This window comes from Athene cunicularia, assembly GCF_003259725.1.
Source record: "Athene cunicularia isolate RWA chromosome 4 unlocalized genomic scaffold, athCun1 chr4_part1, whole genome shotgun sequence".
NCBI lineage: Eukaryota > Metazoa > Chordata > Aves > Strigiformes > Strigidae > Athene > Athene cunicularia.
Window position 1 is genome coordinate 28,733,359 of NW_020799098.1, and position 26,839 is coordinate 28,760,197.

At 39.0% G+C, this 26,839-nt stretch overlaps 1 protein-coding gene across 1 annotated transcript in view; it reads right to left on the reverse strand.

Annotated features, from left to right (window-relative positions):
- The window catches only part of SCFD2 (sec1 family domain containing 2), a gene marked incomplete at its 5' end in the record, with an annotated part of 197,228 nt that overhangs the window by 78,162 nt on the left and 92,227 nt on the right, over window positions 1-26,839 (reverse strand). The window lies entirely within an intron of this gene.

Sequence of the window (26,839 nt, forward strand, 5' to 3'; positions counted from 1 at the left end):
AACACTGAACTTCTATGTTCATCTTTATGCAAGATACTATCGCTGGCAAAGCCAAAGCAAAAAGAAAACTCCTCTTATAACCCCAATTTAATTTCAGACGGATGTGCATGGTACAAAGCCAGTGAAGTGATAAATAGTTTCTGGCAGCTCAGCCTTCCTACCTTGAGTAGTGTTACAGTTTATCATTGGGGCTGCCCATTCAGCACAGGAAACAGGGGAAGCAGTGTCGTGTTGTCTCAGGCTATATTCACAGATACTTCATAGAAATCCTTGGCAAATAGTCAGCAAGTACTGAAAAGCATAAAAAGTGGCTTTATTTTGTGAACAGATATATCTCAAAAGGATCCGCTAGGAAGCCCAGGAGAGGGGAAGCCTAGACTGGGGTTAAAATAGCTGGTTTATTCACTTCTTCACAGAGCACAATAGTTTTACTGATCCATTCCACAAGTCATTTGCTAATTTTGCACCTTGGAAATGAGTATGGACACACATACAAATCAACATTTGCAGTAAAGGCATGTGAAATGGCTATTTCTCAAAGCAAATCCCAATGAAAACATTTTAATGATCTTACTACTATTCGAAACAGATTCTTAGACAATATTGTAACTTAAGAGCCCAATTCTGCAATCATTACTGCCAATAATTCACAGCAGCAAGCTACTTCAGTTGACTATTTGCGAGAATACGACTGAACTCTAGTTGCAGAAGAGGATCTTCCGTAATCTGCAAAGTCATCACTCTCCACCCCCCAAAAAAGAGGGATTAATAAAAATCTCTTCTCTCCAATGCTAGCCCTTAGTGGAATAACAACATTCAGAAAATCGCCTAGCAAATGACCTGCCAAATGGAAGTATGGCTGCCAATGCTTTTCCCAGATCCCAGGCTATTCCTCTTTTACCACAGATTTTTAGATGGCAACACTAATTAGAGAAGTTAATTTAAAAAAAAAAAAAAAAAATTCATAGACTAAATAACCCCTGCTGTAATGCCATGTAAATCAGTTAAATTGCTTCAGGAATTAATTGGTGTCCATGTGTTTAACATTTGTTATTTGAACAAAGAATAAAAAAAGGTGCCAAATTTCTTGACACTTTATTTCTAATTAAACCAATCATAGTGTGAGCCTTTACATCTGCAGGATTCCTCATGGAAAGAACAGATCATATACAATGTAATGAGTATCAAATGCAGTAAAAATGCATAATAACCTTTGTAGTGCAGAACTTAGGAACTGGCTGCTCATTTGTAAAATATCTGACCCTTTTCCCTTTCCCAGAACCAAGACTTGTCTTCTGCACTGAAAATTACAATTAGGTGAAGGAAAAGTAAATAAATGTATTGACAAAATAAATTCTTTTTGTTACTTACAAAAATAAATTCCTATCAGAGACAGAAAAATGCAGCTCAATTTCATGACCATAAACACTGTTCAATAGCGCGTGGCACAACAGAGCGAAGCCACTGCCGCATGGTTCTGCTATCTGCAGAAGGCTCACCATCAGATTGGACCTAATGCTCAGAGCCCCCAAAGGGGCTGTTTTTAAGCAGACAGGAAGAAACTTTGTGACAGGAAAAGTGCAGGGAAGGCATGATCCATCATGAGTCTGTGCTTGTCCCTTGACTTCATGGTCCATTCTGTTCTCTGTCCTAGGAGGGTCCCTCTGTGCCGCCTTCTGACAAAGAGACAAAGACCCGCATGGGTTCAGTGTGGTTACAACCACTATTAATGTCACCAGCAAAACTCTGGGAGGTCCCAAAGCCTTGTCCCGGTTCCTCCTAAATAGGCTGGGTCAAGCTGCAGACCATGTGTATTATTTCATCTGCTTCCTCGTCATCTACAGTCCCTACTCAAGGTGACAGACTCAGATCTCAACACCTGAAAGATGGGTTAATTCCTTTACAATCTACCACCTTTGCCAAAGCCCTCTACAGTGTTGAAGTGCCTGAGATGTAGGGCTTTCTGAGGCCATCGGAAATATGGTTGCCCCCACCTTGCTGACTGTTGAAGTGCTAGGTCTCCAAAATCACCCACATTATTAACGTTCGACTTCACAAAACCATAGAATGGTTTGGGTTGGGAGGAACCTTCAAAGATCATCTAGTCCAACACCCCTGCCATAAGCAGGGTCATCTTCCACTAGATAGGTTCCTCAAAGCACCATCCAACCTGACTTTGACCACTTCCAATGGTGAGGCATCCACATCATCATCACTAGGTTCTAGACTGAACCTTGCTCATTTTAGACCTCACTGAGAGCACTTCTGGAGGAAGTTCCACCTTTGATAGGATGGAAAGAAAATTTTTGTAGCAGGTTTTTTTTTTTTTGCCTTTCTATGCAGGGAAACTGCAAAATTGCCTGTGGACAGTAATGTTAGACATTCTTGGAGAACAGATTAATGGCCAGCATGCAGGTGAGACTGTCACAGGGATGTGATAAATAACTGTGTCACATGACTACAACTTATCATGAGACTCTCAGCTCTCTAGAATATCCAGTGTACAGGACTATAACAGATATATTATTCTATACAGAACTACAAGTATACAAAACCTGACATTACACTAGATAAAATATTATAAATTATATATAAAATTATAAAAAATTATAAAGTAGGAGATCACTGTACTCCTTTTTTTCATTCACTGACAGACTAAATGAGAGACTATACACAGAATCATTTAACCGCAGTAAGACTGCTCTTGCCATCAAAATAGTATTTTTAAAGTCGAAAGGGTAGACCACAATGAAATTCTATGCCTGATAAATAAAGGATTTCATACACAATCTATTTTTATTTTGAGACTGGAAATGTCATTATCAGCACGATCTGAAGTATGCGTGTCTCTGTGTGTACAGATGCACACATACGGACACATTTTAATGCTTAGAATAATGTAACTGATCACTTTCCAGACAGGAACATGTGGCTCCCTTTCTTGCTGTGTGTCACGCAGCCAAGCAATGAATCTAGACAGGCTTCCTACTAGGAGGTTTGGGTTTATAGTTTTTTTAGAAGTGCCTGTGTTTAGAGAACATTTTTGCAATAGGAAAATGACTGTAATTAACTGGAGAATCATGACACTTTTTGAAGACAACATCAAATGACTCATTGCTATTGCAGTCAGGTAGTGGAACAATTGGGCAGGAAGGCACATGAATTTCTAGCTGTTGCTGTACGTAGCATGCATACTATACAGCTATGGAAAGAAGTCTTCCTTCTGGTAATCTAACACGCTATAATTCGTACATTTGAGAATGATGACAAGATTGGAGACACCCCCAAACAACAGACAAAAAATGCACACAACCTGACTTGGCTATGAGATTATCCATACTTATTTCAGCTTTCAACAGAGGTTAGCATTAAAAAAGCAGTGTCACCCTAATCATTTTTTGTTAGTCTGAAAGATACTGTGTGTCCTTGCTGATGCACATTTTTGAAGAGAACAGGGAATGTTATCATTGGCCTGCGGACTGGAACTTTAACTGAATAGGCAGAGAAGGAAACTATTTCACAAACACACGAACCATCCTGGTTCCTGTAGGATGAAGTGAATGGATGGTGAAGTACTGTGAAACACTGCACATGGCAGGTGAAACCCTAGCTCTGTCAGTCAATGAGAGTTCTGTCATTGGCTTCAGGACTGGGACATCACACTGCTCCCTCCTCATTTTCCTTTTGAAAATAAGGTGTTCTGATACTCTCCGGTCTTTATTAGTGAAGTTAATAATCAGGTTCTTTCACTGTTCCATGTACATTCCCCTTTTTTTCCTAATATTTTAGCAATTTGTTTCAGTAACGCCTCTCTAGCTGACATTTATTAGAGCACAAATCTACGTTAGATACTTTCTAGCTCATCAGGGCCAGCAGCAGACTACTTGAGTCAGCTTGACAAACAGCCAGAGTTCAGAGTCTTTCCATAAATAATTACTTTGTCTTGTCAGTTGTTTTGGCCTCCACTGTACAGCAATGCATTTCCAGAGCAGATGGAGCCGCTCTCGGCTGCCATCCCCTGTCTTCTGAACTTCCTGCTCTGTGCATGTTTCTCATCAGCACCCATTCTGCAGAGAACACCTACTTCATAAAGCTGAAATATGTCTTTTTTAAAGCAGAAAGAAAATGGATGAGTATTTTCTGTGGTTATAGAACTAAAACAAAACATACCTGCATTTGAATGAAAGTTTTAACCTCAGTGAAAGCTATGCATTGTTTCAGTTCAAAAAAACCCTAATCTGAACTTCCAATGGGCTTAAATTCTATTACATATTAATCAGAATTTTTATCTCTTTCACGTAAAAATGCTTTTATGATCTTTAATTCTTGCTCACATAAATGTTATTGCAGTCACTCTTATTATTAACTTCTGCATTCATAAAAACACTTATTAGTTTGTCTTATAATTTTGAGGGCTGATTTGCACAGCAGTCTCCTAAGTGACCTTGAAAGTTAAAAAATGCATCAATTCTCTGCAAAACCACCTCCCCTGCTGTCACAGTACATTATGTGCATTGTGTGATTCCCATACACAGCTGCTCACAATTCTAACAGCTACGTTTTAGATGCTGCTTTGCAAAGTCTCTTTATTCCAGTGCCCTTAGAAGTTAAGTATGTGGAGAATCAATTTAAAAATACTTTAGATTTGTGGAATTATCCATTAAATGGAAGTTTTAAAGACATTTACATTTACAATAGCCATGCTTCCTTACAGAAGTTTAAAGACAGATGTGTAGCCAAGACTAGCTATGACCTTAGACAAAATTAGTTTGAGGAAAAAAATGCCAAAGACTTAAACTTACTAAATCTTTCAGTCTTGGGGTTCCCAGATCTCATTGCTTTGATGTGCAGAAGGGAGTCACTCCCTTTTCCTACTCCAACACGTAAAAAACCCACTTTGTGTGGCATAGGATCATCACACTGGATGGATGGTTCAAGCAGACCTGGCCAGATGATGTTGCACAGTCATGACACGTAATCCAGGCACGTGCACACATGGCTCCCACATTTCAGTAAAAGAAACCTCAGCTACACACCAGTCTATATAGCAACATGTGCCATGCAGCCCATCCACAGAGAATCCAGTGTGCTGGAGATGTGCCAGGCCTATTCTGCATGCACAACATAAATGCACTGCATGGTTATTGGTGTACAACTACTGCTTTGGTGGGAAAGAGGATGGCACCAGGGAGTGCTGAAACTCCCTCCTAGTGCCCCAGCTTATTCTCTTGGTCTACTCCACATCGTACTTGTTAAGCCTTCAATTTGTTAAGTCCTTAAGAAGGGAGGTCCCAGGCAGACTCCAAGCACCCATTCTTAAAGGGAGGCTGAGCCAGAGCCATGAAGATGGAGGTGGATAGAGCACGCTTGGCAGACTTTGCAACTATCCTACAGACTAATTAATATGGTTCATCTCACTTCACAACCAATCTGAACAACATTTCTGGAGTGCATTATAATGAAAGCTTCTAGCTATTGCTGAAGTACTATCAATCTTTGGTTGTATCTATATATTCCCCACATACAATGATGTTGTAAAGACTAAGAACACTTAATTTGCCTTTTTGTTTGAAAGCAACACATAAACAGGAGAATCTATATGTGCTGGTAGGGAATGTGCCCCTATTAAAGTGGATCCTGTTCTGACTGCCTTAAAGGTGTAGTTTTTTACCGCATTTGTAATGAAGATTTGAAAAATACAAGAATTTTGTTAGCTGTACAAAATAGGAGCCCCTTATCTTGATTCAAAATGTTTTTTCAAAGAGAATCTCTGACTAATTTTTGGTAGACATCAAATAATAAAATCTTTGAATTGTTCAAATGCATTATTTTAATAAAATTAATAGTTAAGGGGAGGAGAGTGGAGCAGGGTTTCATAAGGCAAATGCTCTCATCACCTGAGTGTTTCAAATGAGCTAAGAGTAACTGCCTTTTTCCTGCAGGAAAGAGAGGTAGGTGTTCTGAAAAGCTGGAAGCATTGCTATTCAGTTTAAAAGAGAGTAGATTTAGATTGGATATATGGAAGAATTTTTTTTACAGTAAGAGTGGTGAGACCCTGCTGGCCAGAGAAGTTGGGGATGCCCCATCACTGGAAGTGTTAAAGTTCAGGTTGAATGGGGCTTTCAACAACCTGATCTTGTGACAGATGTCTAGATGGATTAGATGATCTTTGAAGGTCCCTTCTAATCCAAACCATTCTGTGATTCTATGATTCTACTCAATTCTTCTCCTGTGACAGTAATGTCACTCAAGCAACTTTACTAAAGCACGCTACTTGGATGGAAAGACAAACAGAGGAATGTACACACAGGCATCCTGGAGGGGCTCAAATGAATAGACTTTGCTTGAACAATTTGGTAAATGAAGTGTCCCCTGTAGTTTCCCCTGCCTTCAGTATACCTACTAAGGATCTAGAGTAGTTTTTAAGATGATTACATTACCAATACTGTGCTGTTTAGAAATATTTTGTTGAGCAGAAACATTCAAATGGAGCACTTATCAGGCAGGATCAACTGAAGCACGAACTTGAGTCATGATGCATTTCCCAGTGCCATGACTGATGCTAGCAGGGCTGGGAAGCAGGAATTCCTCAGATTTGGTCTAAGCCCAGAAGTGATGAGAGGACTCCAGGACTCCTTCTTCTCTGTGCCTCTGGCAGAAGGCATGGAACTGCCTCTGAATTTCCAGGGAATGCGAAGGGAATGTGGGAAGATCTCCATTACTTGTTTGAAACTGGTTTAGACTCTGCTGGTGAACACAACAACTGCTATTCAAAAACTCAGCATAAGTTTAATTACGGGTACCTGGACACCAATTTTTTAATGTAAACAGTTCCCACAGATGTATTAAAGCTGGCTCTGTGTCAAAAAATGTACATAGAAAACCTCTTCTCTGATACCTAGGAAAGAGCTAGTTATAACTAAAGAAAAGTCCCCCAAGAATGTCCATGTGTGTACGTCAATTTAAATGGAAAGCTCTCATAAGCAAAAATGGGAGATGAGAATGATCTATTTTGCTGGGAATTACTATTTTAAGTAATATTTTAAACCATTTACCTAAAAGCTCAAAACGGACAGAGTATTTCTATGTATCATAAAGGCAGACCCAGATGAGAATGTCTGCATTTTATTTTTTTCCAATGTTTTCTGACAAAGATACTTGTCAACAACCAGAAACTTCCATGCTGCATTCTTTCTTTTATACTTTTTTTGCCAGCCTCCTGGGAAAATATAGTCAAGTTCAATGTTTCCTATATTTGTGTTCTGAGCAGTTCCCCCTTTTGAAATACATCATCCATACTATATTTTGGTCTTTACTTTCTCCAGCTCTCCTCTGTCCAATTAGAGGTTTTATTTCTGTGCAGTCCTGTCATTCTGTAAGCATGGATCCATAGCGTGTAGCCACAAAACTGAGATCCCCCTCTCTCCTAGAGCTGCTCACCTTTAAATCACATTCAAAACTGAGTTTGGTACTGTTAGGTTACATGACAAAACCTCATTTGCACATCCAGAAAGGAGCAGGAAAAGAAGCTCAAATAATACTCTGCCCAGATACTCCTAAGCCCATCACTGGAGCCACCAGCCCATCAAAGGCCCACCTGCACAAGCCCAGAGGAGCACAGGGGCACAATGTCGGGTGGGGAACCTAAATTGAAGACTCAGGGGAATGGATTTATATATACATATGCTGTCTGTGCATATAGCTGCTGGGAATACATCTTCAGCCTTGCTAAAGGTTGGACCTGTGGACATGGAGCTGCAGCAGCCTTGCCTCTCTTGGGCTATCAGATCCAACAACAGATTTTCTCCTACAAGTATGGCAAAATCTTTCCCTTTCTCTGCAATTTCAGAACAGAAAACAAATCAAAGTACTTTAAAATGCTTGAAAGAGATGACAGGAGAGTTGTTATAGCTCTTCTAAACCTCTAAATACTTTGCATTTAGCTTTCTGACATCTATTAGCCAACTTAGGAACAGAAAGGACTGAAAAAGTCTTTCTTGACAATCATCAGTCCTTTGTTGTTATTCCTTTCTTGGTTTTGTAGTCAACCATATTGTAAAGTCCTACCTATTTATTGAGCTCTGGAGAACAGGCTGTAAGAGGGGTATTTTTGCTCCCTCTGACCTTCATAAAATTGTGCTGCTCCACATTTAGAAAATTTTTACTGGTTTCCTTCATTATTAATGATCAGGTTTATGTTATTTGTTTTTACACCAGTATTATTCTCTGGTAGATGCAGCCAACACCACTGTTTGCCTGGGTTTTGCCTCCCAAGCATATTTATTACAGAGAGCAACCATCTCCTCTCTTTGCCTTTGTTTTGCCATGCTATGTAATCCAAACTAGCTAGTGCCACCACCTAAGATACTCCTGCTTCGCTCCCTATTCTTACTAAGATTTCTTCTCCATCCTGTACAATGCATATGCTTCTTTAGCACCCAACAACTCCTTCCTTGGCATTCAACAAGCTCTCTTCTTAACTTGTTTCAGCTACAGTCAACTTTTCATGCATGTGGGCAATCTCCTAGACCCAATTCAGCAGCATTAATGCCACATCTGCCTGCCTGTAATTTGCTGCCCTGAAATGCACAGGCAACAGGCTATAGTTCAGGATCAACTGTCTGTGATCCCTTGGTATATACCACAGTGACTCTTTTCAGCCATAAAAATCTCATCATTAGTCTCAACATATATTTTGAACATAAAATTCTGCACCATTTCTATTAGGCTTTGGTGTTGCTCAGTTTCTTTCTGCATGACAGCCCATGTTTCCCTGTAGTGACAACTTTGTTTTACCATCTACCTACATGAGAACACCTCTAATATGCTACAGCTATTGATGGGACCCTACAGCTGTCGTGAGCACCATCCTTGGAAGAGTTTTGCAAGTAATCTCCCTGGATCCTGATCACTTCCTTTTCAGCATGACCCACTGTCGCCTCCACATACATCAGTGCTTCATTCAAAAACCAAAGCCTTAAAAATAATATCTGTAATGTGCACAAGTACACAGCTATTCAGAGCACAGAGTTCTTGCAAATTACTTTCTAAATCATACCTGTTTTCTGAGACCTTTCTCAGGCCTCTTTCTTAGGCACCAGGAACTGATGCTCCGTTTCTTTGGCTGCTTTGTTGTGGAAATAGAAACTTCACATTAATAAGTCAGTTCTAAACAGACATTGCTTTGAAGAGACTCTTCTCAAAACTGATCTATCTGGCAGATACTGAAAGAATTACTACTTTGGCCATGCTAAATACTAAATGCACCCTAAAAAACTAAACAGAAATACACACTTCTGGAAAGTGGTATAAACTACCAGATTGTAATCAGGGAGGAAGAAAGTTATCTGGAAGTGTCATTTATACTGACTTGAGAATGGTTATCAGGAATGAACAACGCAAGATCTGTTGCAGAACAAGCGTATCCTGTTCAGAAAAGCTATATAAGGAAGATTCTGTGCCCCAGCCACAGAGGCTATATTATCAGCTCTTTACAGTGCACTTGAAATAGAGCCCTGTCTGGTTCTGGTTTGAAAGCCTCTGAAAACCTATTGAAATGAAGGACAGGGAGAACTGAAGAGGCATCTTAATTAAACAGATTTGAAAAAAAATATCCTTCTTCCTACAAATAATTCATGGACAAAGCAACTAGGCATTCCTACATTGGCAATAGAAAAATACTCAGGGCTATGACCCTAAGAACTTGGTCCTTTAACCTTGGTGCTGTAGAAATATTTTGAATATGCTCTCCTTTCTTGTAAAAACAAAACAGGAAAAAAAGCATGAAAACAGTATCTTCAAATGCCTGTCAACATGCCTAACACCTGAGGTTCACAGAACAGCTTTTCTACTGCAAGGGTTGGCAAGACATAGCATGGGCACTTGCAGTAATCAGCTTATGCCGTCATTTGCTTGGAGTAATAAGACAGTAAAAAGTAAGCTTACTCTGTGGAAAGAGAAGATGGGATCCACCTAACTGAAGCAACTAGCAACTACGTGATCAGTACAAAATTCCCAAACCCTCATGACTTGGAGGATTCAGAAAGGCCACCTAGTACCAAGGACAATGCCTGCCTGAGAGCTGAATCCATCACTGCCCAAACACCACACAGTAAACGCCAGCCTCCCAGAATGAGTTTGGTGTCAAAAGCAAGACTTTACATCCGAGGCCAGCCCACACTCAAAATTATTACTATTAATTTTGAAGGAATTACTATTGTTGCATTTTATTCTTCAAGGTGGCAAAGCACTTTGGAAGAGAATATTAATATTTACATTCAGACATAACAGGAACTCAAGAGTTCACACCAGTCTCTCAGTGACACATCAGTCAATGGTCAGCCAAGCCTTCTGACTCCTGGTTTAGTCCTCACCTTTCTGAGCATGTTCGAAGTAGCACCCAGCTAACTAGCAGATGCTGACTAACCTCATCACAAAGCTGTCAGGAGAAAACTTTTTTCCCTCTCCAGGCAAGTTTTATATCAGTCTTGAGACATATTCATAAACATAAGTCTACATAAAAATTAACTCTGATATAACATTCTCAGAGAAATATCTGTGCACTTGAACTTTTGATGTCAAAAAAAGTTGCGACACCTTAAATCCTGAGTGAGTGCTCCATCCAGGAGGTTTGTAAATACTGTTTAGGTGACCTGTGACATGAAGCAGATCAGAGGATTACTGGGAGAGGAGTATTCTTTGAAGTGTCCAACTGTGAAATATGGCACTTCTATTTCTACCACATCATCACTACCAAAAGAATATATTTTCTATATCTCAGTTATAATTTAACTCTATTTCTTTATTTCATTCTGGTATTTAAGATTTTTTTTTCTCTGAAAGGGTGCTATCTTTAAAAATGTGACACCTGACCAGCTGAAACGTGTTCCCTGCAACGTGACTTTGCGATATAATCCTGCAAAATCTGTTTGGGCAAAAGCATGAGAAAGGAATTTAACGTTAGATCCTGCCTTTGCAGGTTTCATTTGTAAGTGTAAATCTCAATTTATACAAAATAACACCCTTGAAGAGATGCTAATATTAAATTCATTTATCTGACAACTGCTGTCCAGGCTTAAAACATACAGCTAATCTCTTGCAAATAAACTAACCGAATGTCATTTTAATTGGATACAGGACAAAGAGACACTCTTTCCAGTGCTTGCTGCTTTGCATTTGTTCACAGTGAAGTTCTGTAACCTGTTTTCTAACTGCCTAAGATTTTTCTGGAAATTATCACAACCTTTTGTCATTTTCAAGTAGAATAAAGTGAAGATGACTTTGTATTGAACAGCTCCCTCCTCCTCCCCTCACGATTTGAGAGCACCCACCAGCCCATTGCTGATGATCCAGGTCGCTGATGGCTACCCTCCTTCCATGAGAAGGAGCAGGAATTTATCTACAGTCCTGGTTGCTGTTAAAAACCAGGGTGAGTTCCTGCATGGGTCACTGTTGCCTCCTGCAATCCCTGGCCCCAGGCACTGTCCTCCCCTGCATCCAAGAAGCTCTCTGTGCTTACAGGGCTCAACCACCATCTCTGCTCCTGCCTTTACACTTCTCTTTTCAGCACTTCACTGTGCCACTAGGAAAGTAAGATTATACCCCCTTTCCTAAATTAAGTATGCTATTGCCCATATCTGTCTCTTTACTGAAGTAACTGTTTTCAGTGAGTTGTATATGACTGTAACGCAGCTGCTTCCTTAAATTGTTCCAGAAACCTCAGATGAACACCCTCTATCCTTAGTGAAATGATGCTCCCCTCCCTGGTTTACCTCTCTCTGCTGGCAGCTGACCTCCATCACCTGCAATGACAGTCATATGGAAAGCCTGTGCTGATTTCAGAGACAAAAGGATGAATAAAGAGCAGGTGTTAAAAACTGTCTCCACCAACAGTTTTATTTAAGCTGGATTTTTTTCCTTGTTAAGATTCCAAATTGAGATTATTTTTTTTTTAAAGGGTGTACTTATTTAATAACTCCCACTACTGTGCATTTGGTGCTGAACATTCAAAGAACATCAAAGTACTGAACTGGCAATGACTGGCTAAATCCTAGGGATCCAAGTTTTTTTAAGCATTCCTCTTTTGGCAGCTGCAGCTTCTTCTGCAGGTGCAGGGAGAACATTTTATTTAAGTCAGTTTATTCATTTAGTTCAATTCAAAGGCTAGTTTACTCAAAGCTGAGAAAATCTTTAGCTGTTAGATACAGAGAACTAATTTCCAATTTACAGAGAAAAACTAGATTGCAATGGATGAAGTCTAGTCTGGTGAAGTTTTTGGGACAGTATGATCTGTCAGTTCTATTATTAACTGGAAAAACCTGTATTTAAATTTATCAAAATGTCTTTGTTTTTTAAAAAGTCTTCAGCACTTTTAAGGAAGCTTTGTATAACCAATTAAAAATACGAACTGTTTGCAATTCTAAAATTTAATTTCACATTTCATCCAGACAGAGATTGGGGCAATTTATGAGCAAAAAATAATCTATCAAAAAATTTCCAGGCAGAGGCTAGGCTACGTAGTCACTTAAATAAATGTGGCTAGGTATGACATAACTTTCTGAGGAGCAAAATAAGTCTAACTATTGTGTTGAAGTAATAGTCCCTTGTGGAGCAGCATAACCAACAACTACTTAAAAAGAATAAAGTGTGAAAAAATACAGCAAGGACTTAAACTAGCACATTGACAGTACTGTGGTATTGCTTTATAGCGACCCCATATCCTAGAAGCTATGTTCCCAAGGGGGACATAAACATGCCATATTGAGGCACTATAAAACTCCAAGACAACTGGAATAGCTGCCTCCAGGAACCATTGGCTCTCCATTTGCTGTCTTTATTGGAGGCATGTGTTAAAAATGCAGTGCTTTATGTTGAAAGACAAAATGCAATTTACGTCTAGACCATCTGCATTCCACAAAGCATGAAACTGGGCCTTCAACAGCGCAAGATATCTCCCCGAGACAACTCTCAGGGGACATGGGGAGCTCCCTTCAGCATGACTTCCTGGCAGGAAGAGAGGAGAATGATGTAAGCGAGGTAGATTAGATTAAAACTAATAAAAAAGAGCATATAAAGATATAACCAGGGCCCTTAGAGGCGAGTGCTGTGGGGATGGAGAAGGAAAAGCGAAGTGGGATTTAGCACCCATCCAACAACACAACCGATTGCTTTTTAGGATGCATTTCTGCTATTATGAGGAGACAAAAGCTGCAGGACCACAATGTCACCAGCTATGTACTGAAGGGCAGTGGAGAAGGACTGACACAACTTCTATCTCTAGGAGGGCTGCCTGCTATTTTATTTCACCAACAGTTCAACAACCTGGTGAAAGCTATAGAATCTGTGAATTTGGCTGATAAAGCGCTAATCACGTGGAATTAAAGTTTATGAAACAAATGGTTGTCCAGGCTGCCCAGCATCCAGGATGATGACAGGAGTCCTCACCCCTTCCAGCACCCTCCAGCACTGCAAACTGGCTCACTCAGCCATGCTGGTATGAGCTGATAAGACAAGCTGCACTGTGAACCACATCAGGGAATTAATCCAAGCTAAACCCAACAACAATCTATAAAACAATGCTGTAAATCACCATAAGTCTCTGTTGATCCATAGTGACCGGGAACTAGAATAGTTTTTCCTTATTTGTCCTTAGACTAATGACCAGAAAGCACCCCTTTCCTGCTGAATTGTCCTACATATGGAAATACCTTTTTTGCAGGTATTCAAGAAAACTGAGCAAGTATTTTACATTATTACATTAATATTAATTAATAAATCATCATGGTTATTTCATGGTGACTTTTTACTTTGTTTTTCTACACTGACCTCTACATATGATTGCACTTGCTCATGGTATAGCATTTGCCTGGGTAAACTGAGCAACTTTATCTGAACAAATCATCACTTGTACACATAACTAAGAACATACATTATAAAGCTGCATGCACAAAATCAGGTGTCAGTCAAAAAAATCTGCCTCTTCTAAACCATATAAATGCTTGTATTCAAGATCATCTTCAGAAGAAAATCTTCTGTTTCTTATGAAGATGCCAAAGTCATACAAGAAATTGAGTCATTTACTTTCATTTCCTCTTGGAAGAGAAAAACCAGAAGCAAGACACCACTTGTAAAGAATGCAAATTGATTGTGTGAAGGAAATTATGAAAAGAGCCAGTGGATAAGGCTGTGTTTGGAGGAACATTTTCTTCTCTCCATCTATTCCCATGCAAAAATTCAGATAATTCAGATAAATAAAAATTCAGACTTTCAAGGGGAGCAACACTCCCTTCTCACTTCTGTGCTAATAAGTACCTTCCTCTTTGATAAAAGGGGTCAAGGAACAAAGACAGTATTCATGGTGTGCACCTCTCCACTTTGATCACTAGCACTGGCCCTGTTTTCCACTCAACCCACACACACTGGGGAAAGTGTGGATGGCAGCAGCTCAGCTTCTTCTCTTAGCTAAGTCTGACCTTCAGAGGTCCTCAGAGATGCACAGTGCTCCCAAGTACCCCATGGCTTTATGATAAGCAGTCAGAAACCTGAGTTGAGATCTCTTTTGGGTGCATCTGCAAAATATCAGGGAAGAAATTTCTACCAAAGCTGGGACCACAAGGGAGCACTTTGCTGATGCTGACTAAAAATTGTACCAAAGGGCCTTCAGTGGTAATCTTTTCAAAGTAGCTGGTGAATTGTGTTCAAAAGCTCTTGTTCAAAAGCTCTTCAAAGAAACTGCTCCATTGGCTGGACCATAAAGCCAAATAAAAAAATCACATGGACCTGACTCTTAGCAGTGAGGGGCACCAGACTAACCAGTCCCTATCCCTAGGCCAGCAGTAACAAACACCTTTTGAGAATCTGTCAGCATCAAAAATGAATTTTGGGCACCTAACATGAACAACTAATGACTAACTGTACCAAGGCACCTCTGCTACTGAACTGTATAAAGTGTTAAGTGAAGGGCTTTGAGTAAACGCCCCTTTAGCAGCCATCTCCTCAGTCACCTTTATACTTTCTGTACAGTATTTAATACACATTGGAAAAAATGTACCCAACAGAGGTAGGAGCATTGACTGCAGGCATAAGCCAGCACAATTATTTCCACCCTCTAACAGTAGCTCTGTTTTTACTAACCCAGACACAAACACAGAGGCTGATTAATCATAAAATGTCTGAAGTACAAATACTTTCTATCCTGTTTGTCAAGGGAATAATTTAGCATGGAACAAAACTGGAAAGCAGACAACAATTTAGCATAATGATATCCGTCTCTTTCAGTTCCCTTTTGGTAATTCAAAAAAAAGCTTGTATTTTAAAAATTAAACTAAACAAAACTACATTTTAAGATGGATTCTATTATCACATTTGAGTAGCTTGTGCTTTTTGTTGTTGCAAAGCTAAAATTCAGCAGCACAGACAAAAAGGTTTATGAACATTAAGGTTTCCCAGAAGAATAATACTTCTGTCAAACAAAAGCAAGTAAAAGGGTTTGTACTTTCAGACCCACCAGTGAAGGACTTTCCATTATACTATTTGTGTCAACCCTCAGTTCAGACTGCAATTTCCTATCTTTCCTAATGTTTTTCACCTCTAGAAATATTTCTCTTGTGACATTCAGTAAGGGCTGAATACACTTGCCTTAAAATCAAGCTTTAAAATCAGGTACTTATTTTTTTGCACTGCACATTTTTTATCCCAAATTCATTGGTTGTCTGGAATATTTTTAATATTACGGTATTTCCGTTCCATTTCTTTTACTTACAAAACTATTTTTTAAATTCCACTGGATTACTTATATGTAATATAAGTTATAATATAATGATGTGAAAGAGTTAATTATAGTCTTTTGGTTTGTATTTTTTCCTCTGAACACCAATGGAGTAATGTTGTGCAATATATTTTCTCCTTTTCCTTAATATGAAGCTTTCATATGGTACAATACCTAAATTCCTTATTTTAGACTACCAAAATTTCTATTCCAAGCATAGTTTCAGGGTTCCTGACACAGGACTTCTTAATTGTTACTATCATCATCACCATGTCTTTTAAAACTTCTACAGTATAAATATAATTGTTCCATCATGATTAAAAGACCTTCAAAAGAAAGATCAAACCCCTCTTTTAACTTCACAGATGAGCCAGTGTTTGCTTAATGATAAACAATCACAGTCCAAAATCTTACATGGCATTTTATCACCCACCCCAACCTCTCATGACTAGCATCGGTGTGTGGGCAAGGTGGTCATGTGAAAACGTTTTTACCATGGTTAGGTTAGCTGGAAGGTAACTTTAATGCAACAAGCAGTCCAAATTTTCTTGTGGGATGTCTATCTTCCACTGGAGGTAGAATTAGTACTTCAGGCTATTGTTGAACCCATTTTGGTTTGTATCGCACCAGTTTTTATGCTGGAATCTCTTCTGGTTTGGATAGCAAACACAACAGTTTATTAAGGGCATGACCCAGAGCATGCTGAAGTAAGTGGAAGAATTCATACTGACTTCAATGATCTTTGGTCTGATGCCTAAGTAAACTGAAAGGCATAACCACTATTTAGTTTAAAATAGTAATGCTCTTGAGACCTTATAATGTTTTTAGGGGTGAGAACCATTCAAATCAAAAGATAATTTTTCAGCTCAGTGTTAAGGATCCTATGAACAGCTGCCACAGATAACTGTACTGACCCCTCAATAAACTTATAATCTGCATGACCTGCATACTTTGATACTTGACTGCATGTCTTCCATGTAAACCAATGGGAAATCAGATTTGCCATAGATTTAAATAACAGCAGTAAGAGCTTGAACAATTCCCCTTAACTACTTATACAGAAGTGCTCTTTTGGCAGTGGTGTGCCTTGAAAAGAATTAATGAATGCCATCTAATCTCTTTATATTGGAAAGTTCTTGCACACAAGAAAGAAAACAATTAAAACTAAATTCCACTAAAATTAAGAGGTACCCAGATTTCATGACTCTGTGACAAATTAAAAGGAGATAGAAAATCTTTTTAAGGGATGTTTTTGGAAAGCTCCTGTCTTAAAAAACCTCCAGAACTTTTTCATATTTGCTTCCCATGTATTTAAATGCTCTCCTACATATAGAAATAAGTAATCTGTCATGCCAATGATGTTTACATCTTATGTGAAACAAAAGCATAAATTGCTCACTACTGTAACTCTTTTAACATGAAATCTTTGCAAATTAAAGAAAAATCTATCAAAAAATCAAGAGGAAGTCTTACTTTCTGCAAGCTATTAAGTTAAGTCACACAAGTTTTCTGGTGCATCATATACAGAATAGATTTACACATATATCCCCAACAATAGTAACTTATTTATTGGTACTATATGCCAAATCAAAATAAATTAATATTGTTAGTTCATCTACATTTTATATTTGGTTTTAGTTCATATTAGTTACTCAAATTCTATGCCTAAATCCTCTTTCAAATGGAAAGGCAAATTTTTAACATGAGGGAGGTAAGATAAAAATATTTGATGAAATAATATTTTAGGAAAGTAAAATAGATACTCTGTTAAAGCTGAGACTATTCTGCAGGTGTTTTCATTTTGGCTACATCCTTACATAGTGAGTCTGTGAGGAGATTCACCTTGTGCCTCTGAATGCAGCAGCTCCCAAAGCAGGCTTTGCCCACCTGTGGGTGAGCCTGATTGCAGAAGCTGGCACCAAAACAGGACCCACCACGTCATGAGCCTGGAACTGGGCTACCCAAATAAAAGCTGGGAGTTGATAGTCTGGCAGACCAGTTTTCCTCAGAACAAGTTAAATGTATTGTATCTTTTAAACCTAACAAAGTAGCAGGAATAGCATGAAAATCTACATTAAGTGTGTTTGTGGCAAATTCTTAGTCCAATTTTGCATTGTTGTTTTTTCTATCATCTTCTTGTAACAGCTCTGAAGCCATTTTATATAGCGGACATTGGGATGAAATTCACCCTAGTGCAACAAGTTGTGTTTCAATTCAACCCTTATGAAGTCCTTACAACATAAATAGTGCTTATGTGATGGACGGTATGGTCTGTGATACCAATTTGTTGTTAGAATTCAATATGGGACAAGGTAGCTTAGCAGGTGCAGGTGACTTTCTCCCCAAAGGTCTGCCCCTGAAAAAAAGGCAAGCTAATAACAGAGAGACTTGCACATTTCAAACAAGATCAGGCTTACCACTAAAGAAACAATTATTAATTTGAACTGACCATTGCTAAAATATACAAAGACCATGCAGAAAGCAAAATCACCATCCCAGAATAAATCCTGCAGTGGCTGGGAAAATAATCAAAGAAATGTAATTTATGTCAGTAATTACCATCCCTAACAAAAACCTCACATTAAGAACAAAAAAAAAAAAAAAAAAAAAAAAAAAAATCCCAGCATGGAAATAATTGTTTAGTTACTATGAATAGAAAAAAAATACATTTCTCTAAGATTAATTCTGTTTCGAGTTTGGAGCCTTGAAAGACTGCCAGCTGTCCGGGCATACATATTTTACCACTGAAGTATGCTTTTGTTTCAGAACAGTTGAGACCCCCAAAATGATGTAATCCCCAGTGGAAGACTGACAAGCTTTGAGATATTCCAAACACAGATGACACACGAAATAGCAAGTAATCAGTGTAACTATATTGTATATTATCCTGCAAGAATCCAACAACACAAACCTAATGCACCAGATAACAGCATTGCTTTGAGCAAACCAGGAGTAGAACGTCACAAAGATTTTTACAAAGAAGAAATCATTCGAGAAGGACAATTATCTACACGGGTGGAGGGAAGAAAGATGGGGGGAACATATGCCTTTCATAATGAGGGGTCCCGATTATACTGTAGCCGAAAGGGTTTTTTTACATTTTAAATTTGATTACATTTCAGAATGAAGCACACTAATTGGTATTTCTGCAGTCTGTTTGAAGAGAATTTCATCTACTTAGGGAGGGGGAAAAAATAACAAAACCCAGTGACCTTTATACCATCTATGCCTAATATCTAGTACTTTTGCCTGAAGTATTCATGGTCCCTTTTTGATTGCTGAAGCTATCTCTGGAAATAAGTGCTCTATGACTCATCCCAGTTTATCTCCTCAGAAACCAGGAAAGATATACTAGTGAATATACTAGAATCAAGTAGATATTAAATCCAACAATCACAGCTGATACAAGGAAAAACAAACCAAACTCTTCCGTCTACCACTACAAGCAAGAGACTGGCAGAAGTTATTTGCAGAGGCAATGTACAAGACAGCACCTCAAGCCCAGGGGCACTGAGGGAGTTAGTTAAGGAAGGGACACATAAATTGTAAGTGCAGAAACCCCCACTTACTGCAAAATAAAAGGCATGATGAACTCCCAGTTCCTATCTATCTGCCAGAAACACTGCACTGCTGGAGAAGCAGACAGCAAGTGGGCATGGAAAAAGGAAGGAAAAATAACAAACACTGTAATTTCTTGTCTCATAAAACCAGCTGAAAATGAATACATATTATCACACACATATTCCTGTCTCTCAAAATATGTGCCAGACAAACTTTATTTTCTGCACAGAGGAACGCTGTCCAAGACACAAGAACTAAGGAGGAACCACCATGAATGTAAAGTAGGGGCCACGAACTCAAAATAAAATATCCAGACCTTTAGGATAGGATAGCACCAGCGAAAGGACAATGAAATTTCAAGATAAGACTTCTTCTGAAGAAATAAGGAGTTTGCAGAATGTGACGCAAATAGAAAAGCACAAATGAAAAATTACAAACAGGAAAAAAAAGCTACATCCAGCCTTTGTAACCTGATCTTTACTGATGAAAGCCCCCAGGAACACCTTGGGCACTGACTGTCACATCCCGCTGTGGCTCCTTGCAGACACGTCACAAGCCAAGCAGGTATGCCTGCTCTGTAGGTACATAACCAACTTAGTGAACTCACCCCTGGGAATGGAGGGACAAGTACTTCATAAGGCTGGTTCAAGGCACGCAACTAAATGAATTGAATCATGCCCTTGAAAAACCTCTTTCTGTTGGCCATAAAAAGACAGCCAGACAAGGTTCCTATTTTAAACCTGAGCTAAAGTTGGGTGGTGGAAACAAACCCAGCTTACTCCACTTCCATCTGTGATCGGTACAAGGAAGTGGTTTGGGGGAGTAATGGAACAGAGGGGTTTTAGGGACCTTTACAGAAATATGCCTAATGCTTTTGTTCAATTGTATTTTTATTTTTTCCTTTTTAAAAATGAATTTGGTAACCAGTTGTGGCTGGAACTGTCCTATAGTAGCGTGTTCTGGGGAACAGAGGAGATCTGCAACTGGGAGACTAAGAACATGACATTTTCACTTGAGGATACAACTGGTCACTGAAGTCTCCCCACCATAAATACTTGACCTGAAATTAGGAATAATGATGGGTACGAAGATATTTCACATACACAAATGCAGCAGAGGTGCAACAAAGACTACAGGCAGGAGCGTGGGGAGAGCAAAGGCAGGCTTTAGGAGGAACGGACAAAAAAAGGAAGTGTAGCAAGGGTGGACTGAATCCCCATGGGTGATGGAGAGGCAGAGGAACTGGGGCAGCGGGCTGGAAATGAGGGCAGATGTAAAAAGAGATGGACAGGAAGAAACACGAGATGGATGGTGGAGAAAAGCTGTGGCATGAAGAGACAGAGGAAGCTAAATGAATATACACAGAAAATCTCGAATCGATTATTCATAAACCTCAGTACTTTGTTGCTGTCAAATACTTGCAAAACCTAAGTGGTATGTTTACCTGGTGGTAAACATTTGGAAGACAACCTGCTATCGCACTGATCACTTCACTAGTGCAGGCAGCAGAGAGCTATGATGTGCAGCCAAATTATTTGAACTTGCCAGTAAAGTAAGTATCACTCTCTACAGTCAAAATGTTGTTTCAGCTTTTAAATGTTTTGTTTGCTTACTTCAGAAATTATATTTAAAGCATCAAAGGAACAACAGTGAGTTTGTGAAGGCAAGCACTCAAAAGTTAACAAATGCCAGAATTACAGTTCCTCAGCATGAACAACATTAAGACACGGATGCAATCGATTAGCCCCTACTATTTCTTCTGGGATTTCTTCCTCACTTAGCACACAGGATTTGCAGGAATGGAGTATGGAGAAGATGACAGAAGAGTATGGAAAAGAAGGCAGCAGAGTATGGAGAAGATGACAGAAAGGGGCAGAAGAGGAAATGATGATGAAGAAACCAAAGAATTAGATTCTTTCTCTGACTCCCAATTCTCATCTCCTGTTAGGCAAGGCTACTGGAGGCAAGGCTCTTTCCAAATCTTTATTTTATTAGGTTTTTCTCTTTTGCAGCCTCCATTCTAATAAACCTCTTCTAAGCCAAGGGTGCCTCTGCCACATCTATATATTCTCCAGTTGCTCAACATTTTAAGAGAAGAAAGGCAAAATTCCTGACGGGATGTGGCATACCTTTGGGGAGCCTCCTCAGTGCAGACACCCGATAGTCAGTAGCAGCCTGGGAAAGAAGTTGTCATCTAGGCAGCTTTGCTCGGTGAACAGGCAGTAGCACTTCTCCATGGCTACAAGCATTCCACAAAGACTTTTATAACTCTTCGTTCTACCTATCTCTCCCTTTATTATTCTTTTTAAAGTCTTGGGGGGATACATTAATACACATGGTGTATACAGATCTGTAAAACAAGTATGCACAGACAGCAAAAACCAAAAAGCACAGACAAAAACAAAAGCCTGAAGGAGATTTGAATAAACCAGAAACATTCTCACAATATATCTATGCATTCCCCACATTAACACAAATCTATGCAAGTCAAATACACTTTTGTATTGTTTTTCATTAAATAAATGTGTCTAATTGTCTATGACAGGCTGTTGCCACCTCTCATCAGGCAACTATTTCCACAATAATGTTTATTTTAATGAATAAAGTGGGAAATTAAAAGAGAACCAGACATCTGGTTCTAAACTAGCCTCAGTGATGCGTAATGCTTTCTAAAATTGTGTATGGCACAAACATCACTCTGTTATTTACATAAAACTCTCAATTAATAGAGCTTCCTCAATCTAATTTTATGAATATTACTTTTCTTGCCTGACGAAAGGATATCCAAGAAAGAAAGGGGGAGGGAGAAATCTTTATGCTCTGGTCTGTGAACTTTCCTGTCTTGACAAACCACAGTCCCAGTGACTGCAAAAGAGAGCAGGAAGGTCACAGCAAATGTAACTTGACCTGAACTTTAACCACCAGAGGTGACATTTACTCAACTATAAAATTTAAAACTAAACAAGAACAAATAGGGAGAAAGAAATGATGAGAGCACCTTCTCCATGTTGATTTAAAATTCAAGACCATAAGAGATCTGACTCTCAGGTTTATAGTAAGGGCCTGAGTACACATGAAGAGACTCGTGAGAAAATACTAATTTAAATATGGTAGTGCTTTTGAACTTCTGTAGTACATGACAATATTTAGATGTTATTGAAAGCAAAATGGTAGTAGGACTAACAACAGTTCTAAGGAAGGTATTTAAATTGTTACATTAAAAAAAGCTGTATTAGCAAGCTTGACAGATCAATGAAAATATTTAATGCTGCTTATCCCCTTATGTCAGGATTGATCCATAAACAACATTACAACAGTTTGATCCATTCCTGAAACTTGATCTCAAGACTGTTGCAAGCAGGAGGAACACTGTATGTTTTCATACTGCTTTAGACAGAAGCAGAACCTGACCCTTAAAATATAATATATATAAAAGCAAATTATCTTGACTATAATGAACAATTGAACAGAAGAGCTCCAGAGCCAAAATCCATGAGTCTCCAAAGCTTGAGATGAAGAGAAGAAAATTAGAGGATGCTAACTAGTGAGCTGCATGGGCAAGTGATTTATGTTTAAGCCATAAATCCCTGAGCTTTTTATTAAGTTCTAGGAATTCGTTTCAATATGATTTTTATATTCCTGGATCTGCTGTTGAGATGTTAAGGTGAACAACACAGCAAAGGTTCTGCAAGATAAAAAGATGGTTTATGGTCATTATTCAAGAGATTTCATTGTTTTAACACTGCAATAATACAGAGCCATGGACTCCCTTTTATGTCTGGGCTCAACTGCTTCTTGAAATACTGGATTTCACCATATTGCATTATCATTAAAATACATGGGAATGGCTAGCCTGACACAGATTGACTGCCCAAAATTCAAAGGGCAGAATTCACCCCTGTTGAAATCTCATGGTAAGCACAATTAATACCACCACTGAGCTGACGAAAACAACTAGAAATAGCTAACGTGAACAGTTATTCCTCCTTGCCTTGGCAAAGGCAATGCTGTCTGTCCTTGTGCCATCAGATCCACATAGAGTGGTATTTAAAAGAGATACCAAATTGACAAGAATTATTACAGAATACTTAGAAACTCTTACAAGAAGGCATTAAAGTGTAACAAAGCAAAATTTTGCAATCTACAGCAAACACCTTAAAATGTCTGTCTGTGGAAAAGAAGAATCTCATTAGTTTTCCGTCATATGGGTGGTGACCATAAAAAAAAGGGTTGGTTTTTTTTCTGTCTTGCTTTGTTTTGTTTTGGGCTTTTTTCTTTAATTTGACAGTTATTTAATACTTTACCATTTTTGATTTGCAATGCTGGGTGTGCTCTGTAAAACAGCAAGAATTTACTCATAATTTTACAATATGCCAAAACTTGAAGGTTTTGCAAGGAAGTGACTCATATGGAAAGAAAGAAGAAGAAAGGATTAAACCATGCCACATACATATAAAAGTATCTTCTTAAAAGTTGCCTAATTCTAAAGCAGCTTCTGTTTTCATTTTATGCTGAAAGCAAAGAGGTATTTGATGTTAGAGGCATCTTCTAAATGCTATTGAATATAAATGCTGAAAAAGAATACAAATCATTAATGAATATTGAACCATATCAGTTTTCTGTTGCAGTTGGCTAAGTCCTGCTAAGTTGGCAGCAAGACAGTGGCCTGCAGAGCTGGCAGGTCTCATGTTAAAAAAGGAAAAAAAAGACTTTATGTTATAAACACTTCAATGAAAATTACTGTCCAGTTTGGAGCCAGCTGAAACCAGGTGCTGAAGATAAAATAAACAGACAGCATAGGAAAGTAAAAAAAAAAAAAAAATCCCCAACACTGGTGGCCTTCCATTGGGATTGTCTTCTAACATATATTTTAAACTCATTCCAACTCTGCGTTATCTTCATCCAGCCCAGGAGGGCTCTGTGGGGCAAGGACCATCTCCTTGTAACTGGGGAAAACACAGGGAGCATGGGAGAAAGAAACATTGCCATCATCTGAAATGATTTTCTTTTCTGTCATTTGATTGAAGCCATCCTGTGAGAAAGTTTTTCTTCCTTGTAATGCATCCAGACGATGGCAGCAGCCCTGAAGTTTGCAGAGGCACATCACACCACCATTTACGGCTTCTGTCTATCACAGCAGATTTAGCTCTACACAGACCATCTCAGTGGCATTTCAGGAGTTTGCCTTCATTACAGAACTGCAGTTAGGACTTGTAGGTTACGGGACAGAGCAGATTCCCCAACCAACACACCCTATAACCATGTACACACAACAGCCTAACGTGGCAGGAAGAGGTCTTCTTCCCAATTCAAACTGGAGTGCAAAGCTGTCCCACTAACATTAGGCATGAAAACAACCGTTTAGTATCACAGACTAGAAGAAGCTAACCAGTATTTCAGGAGAAGCCTGTCTGGACATTCAAAATGTTTAGCTATTTGATGTGTTGAGGTATTCCCCCACACTCTGTAACCCATTTCATGAACTCTTAACATAAACAGTTTAGCTTATAAACCTTTGCTCTGGAGGGGAGCTGATCCCTATCTACTGGCAGCCAGACTCCTATGCACGCCTGGAATCAAGGTGTAACCCTTAAACCCGAGTCCTGTACCCAGACATGCAACACTGCCCCAGCAGGACCCAGCATTGCTAACACATGGCTCTTATTTTTTGTGCAGACAATACAAATGCAGAGCTCCTGAAGTGTGAACAGGCAAAATGGAAGCTCTTGAGGAGGCCTGAAGACAGCACAGCTTGTTAAGACTTCTCTAAATATTCTGAGTAAAGAATTTGAAATTTCTTCAATTATGTAATCTTAGAAAACTCAGAAGGGATAATATTTAATTTTGGGGTTTCTATTATTTCCCTAAATGATAGCAAGAAACAATTTGCTTGAAGCTTTTTAATTTTATTTTGAATAAATACAGCCATTTATAGTTCTCAGCATAAATATTCACACCACATAGAAATAACAGCTTAACCTTTCTCTAATTTGCCTACATGTTGCCATTAATAATGTGTTTTGCTTTTAAGAATGTGTGAAAAAAGTCTCTTTGTAGTAGGGATTAAACTCCCAACAGAAAAAAAAAAAAGCGCAAATATTTTCTTCAAGTCATGACTTTTTTTCTTTCCATCAGTTCTGCTGTGAAACTCATGGACTACTTGGAAATAAGATATTATACAAGGGATAGGGTTAGCCTTTCACTAAACTAGTGGAAACTTTATTAAGTTTATAGAAAATACTTTGATAAAAGCATGGAAAATTTAAGATCACTCAAAATTTGCTCTTGGATTTTATGATTTTAAACAAAGTTGGTTTAACAATATTTTCCTGAACTGCATGAATGTGAGAGGGGTGGGAAGAAATCACTAGCAGATACCTGAGCTACACCTCCACTGAGAAACTGGGGAAGCCCTCTCTTACACAAGGTGGGTGGTACATTCAATCCAGTCTAACGGGGCTACATTATAACCTCAGCCAAGGACCTAATTTCATACCTACCTACCCATAATATAACCAGGTTTGGGAAACTGTTGCTCCAAACCAGCAGTAAAGCTAAGACCACAGCCAAATAAATGTGAATGTGTCTGTCCTCTGAGGGAACTGGCCGTCCCTGTCTAGGAATGTAAATGCTTATTGCAAAACTGGGATTGATTTTAGGATTCAGGATACTTAGGTAATGCTAGCAGTAAGGTAATGATACCTTCATTAGCATGTAACTTCATTAATGTGCAACACCTCCCCCAAGAATCCCGTGCTGAAGACAACCAGAAGCAGAAGTAGCCACAACACCGTGTGTTTAACCCAATAGGGCAATGCCTACGCTTCAACCCACAGAATTTAGAAAAAGCAATGAAAAGGTCAAGAAATCCATTTTATGATTAAAACACTCTGTTTTTAGAAGTTGATAAACAGCAGTTACTGGCACAAGAGGGTTCCTGCCACACCTATGCTCGAGAGGGTGCAACGGATACCCGCAGTCCTAGCAGCTGAGAGGTGCTGTGCGGCGGCAGCGTCGCTGGCTGCCCCACAGCCCGGCAGTGCCTGCTGGCCTCCAGAGCACAACCCGAAAGGCAGATCTGCTCCACAAAGCTCCCACAGAGATTTGCAGATGAAAAAGAGAGAATGGTGCAGCTGAAAAAATAGATTTCTAATTGCTTTGCGGCTCTATTAGCATTACTTTTGCATATGTTTGTAGCTGTACAGAGCTCTACGTGGACATTTACAAAACTAGATTAACAGATAAGATGATAAAATAAATACAGTATTTCACAGCTCTTTTTTTTTAACAGCTGCCAAAAAGACACCTCCCCCCACCAATGCCCCCAAACCCAGCATTCTGTTGAAAAGCATCATTTTCCATCATGTTTTGGTCTGTTCTGTTTCCCCTCCAATTTGTAACATTCTGCTGGAAACAGTGATGAAGAACATATGTCTGCAGTAAATTACACCCAGGAGAAATCTTGGAACTGTTACATTCAGTTTTATTACCAAGGCATTCAGATACTCTACC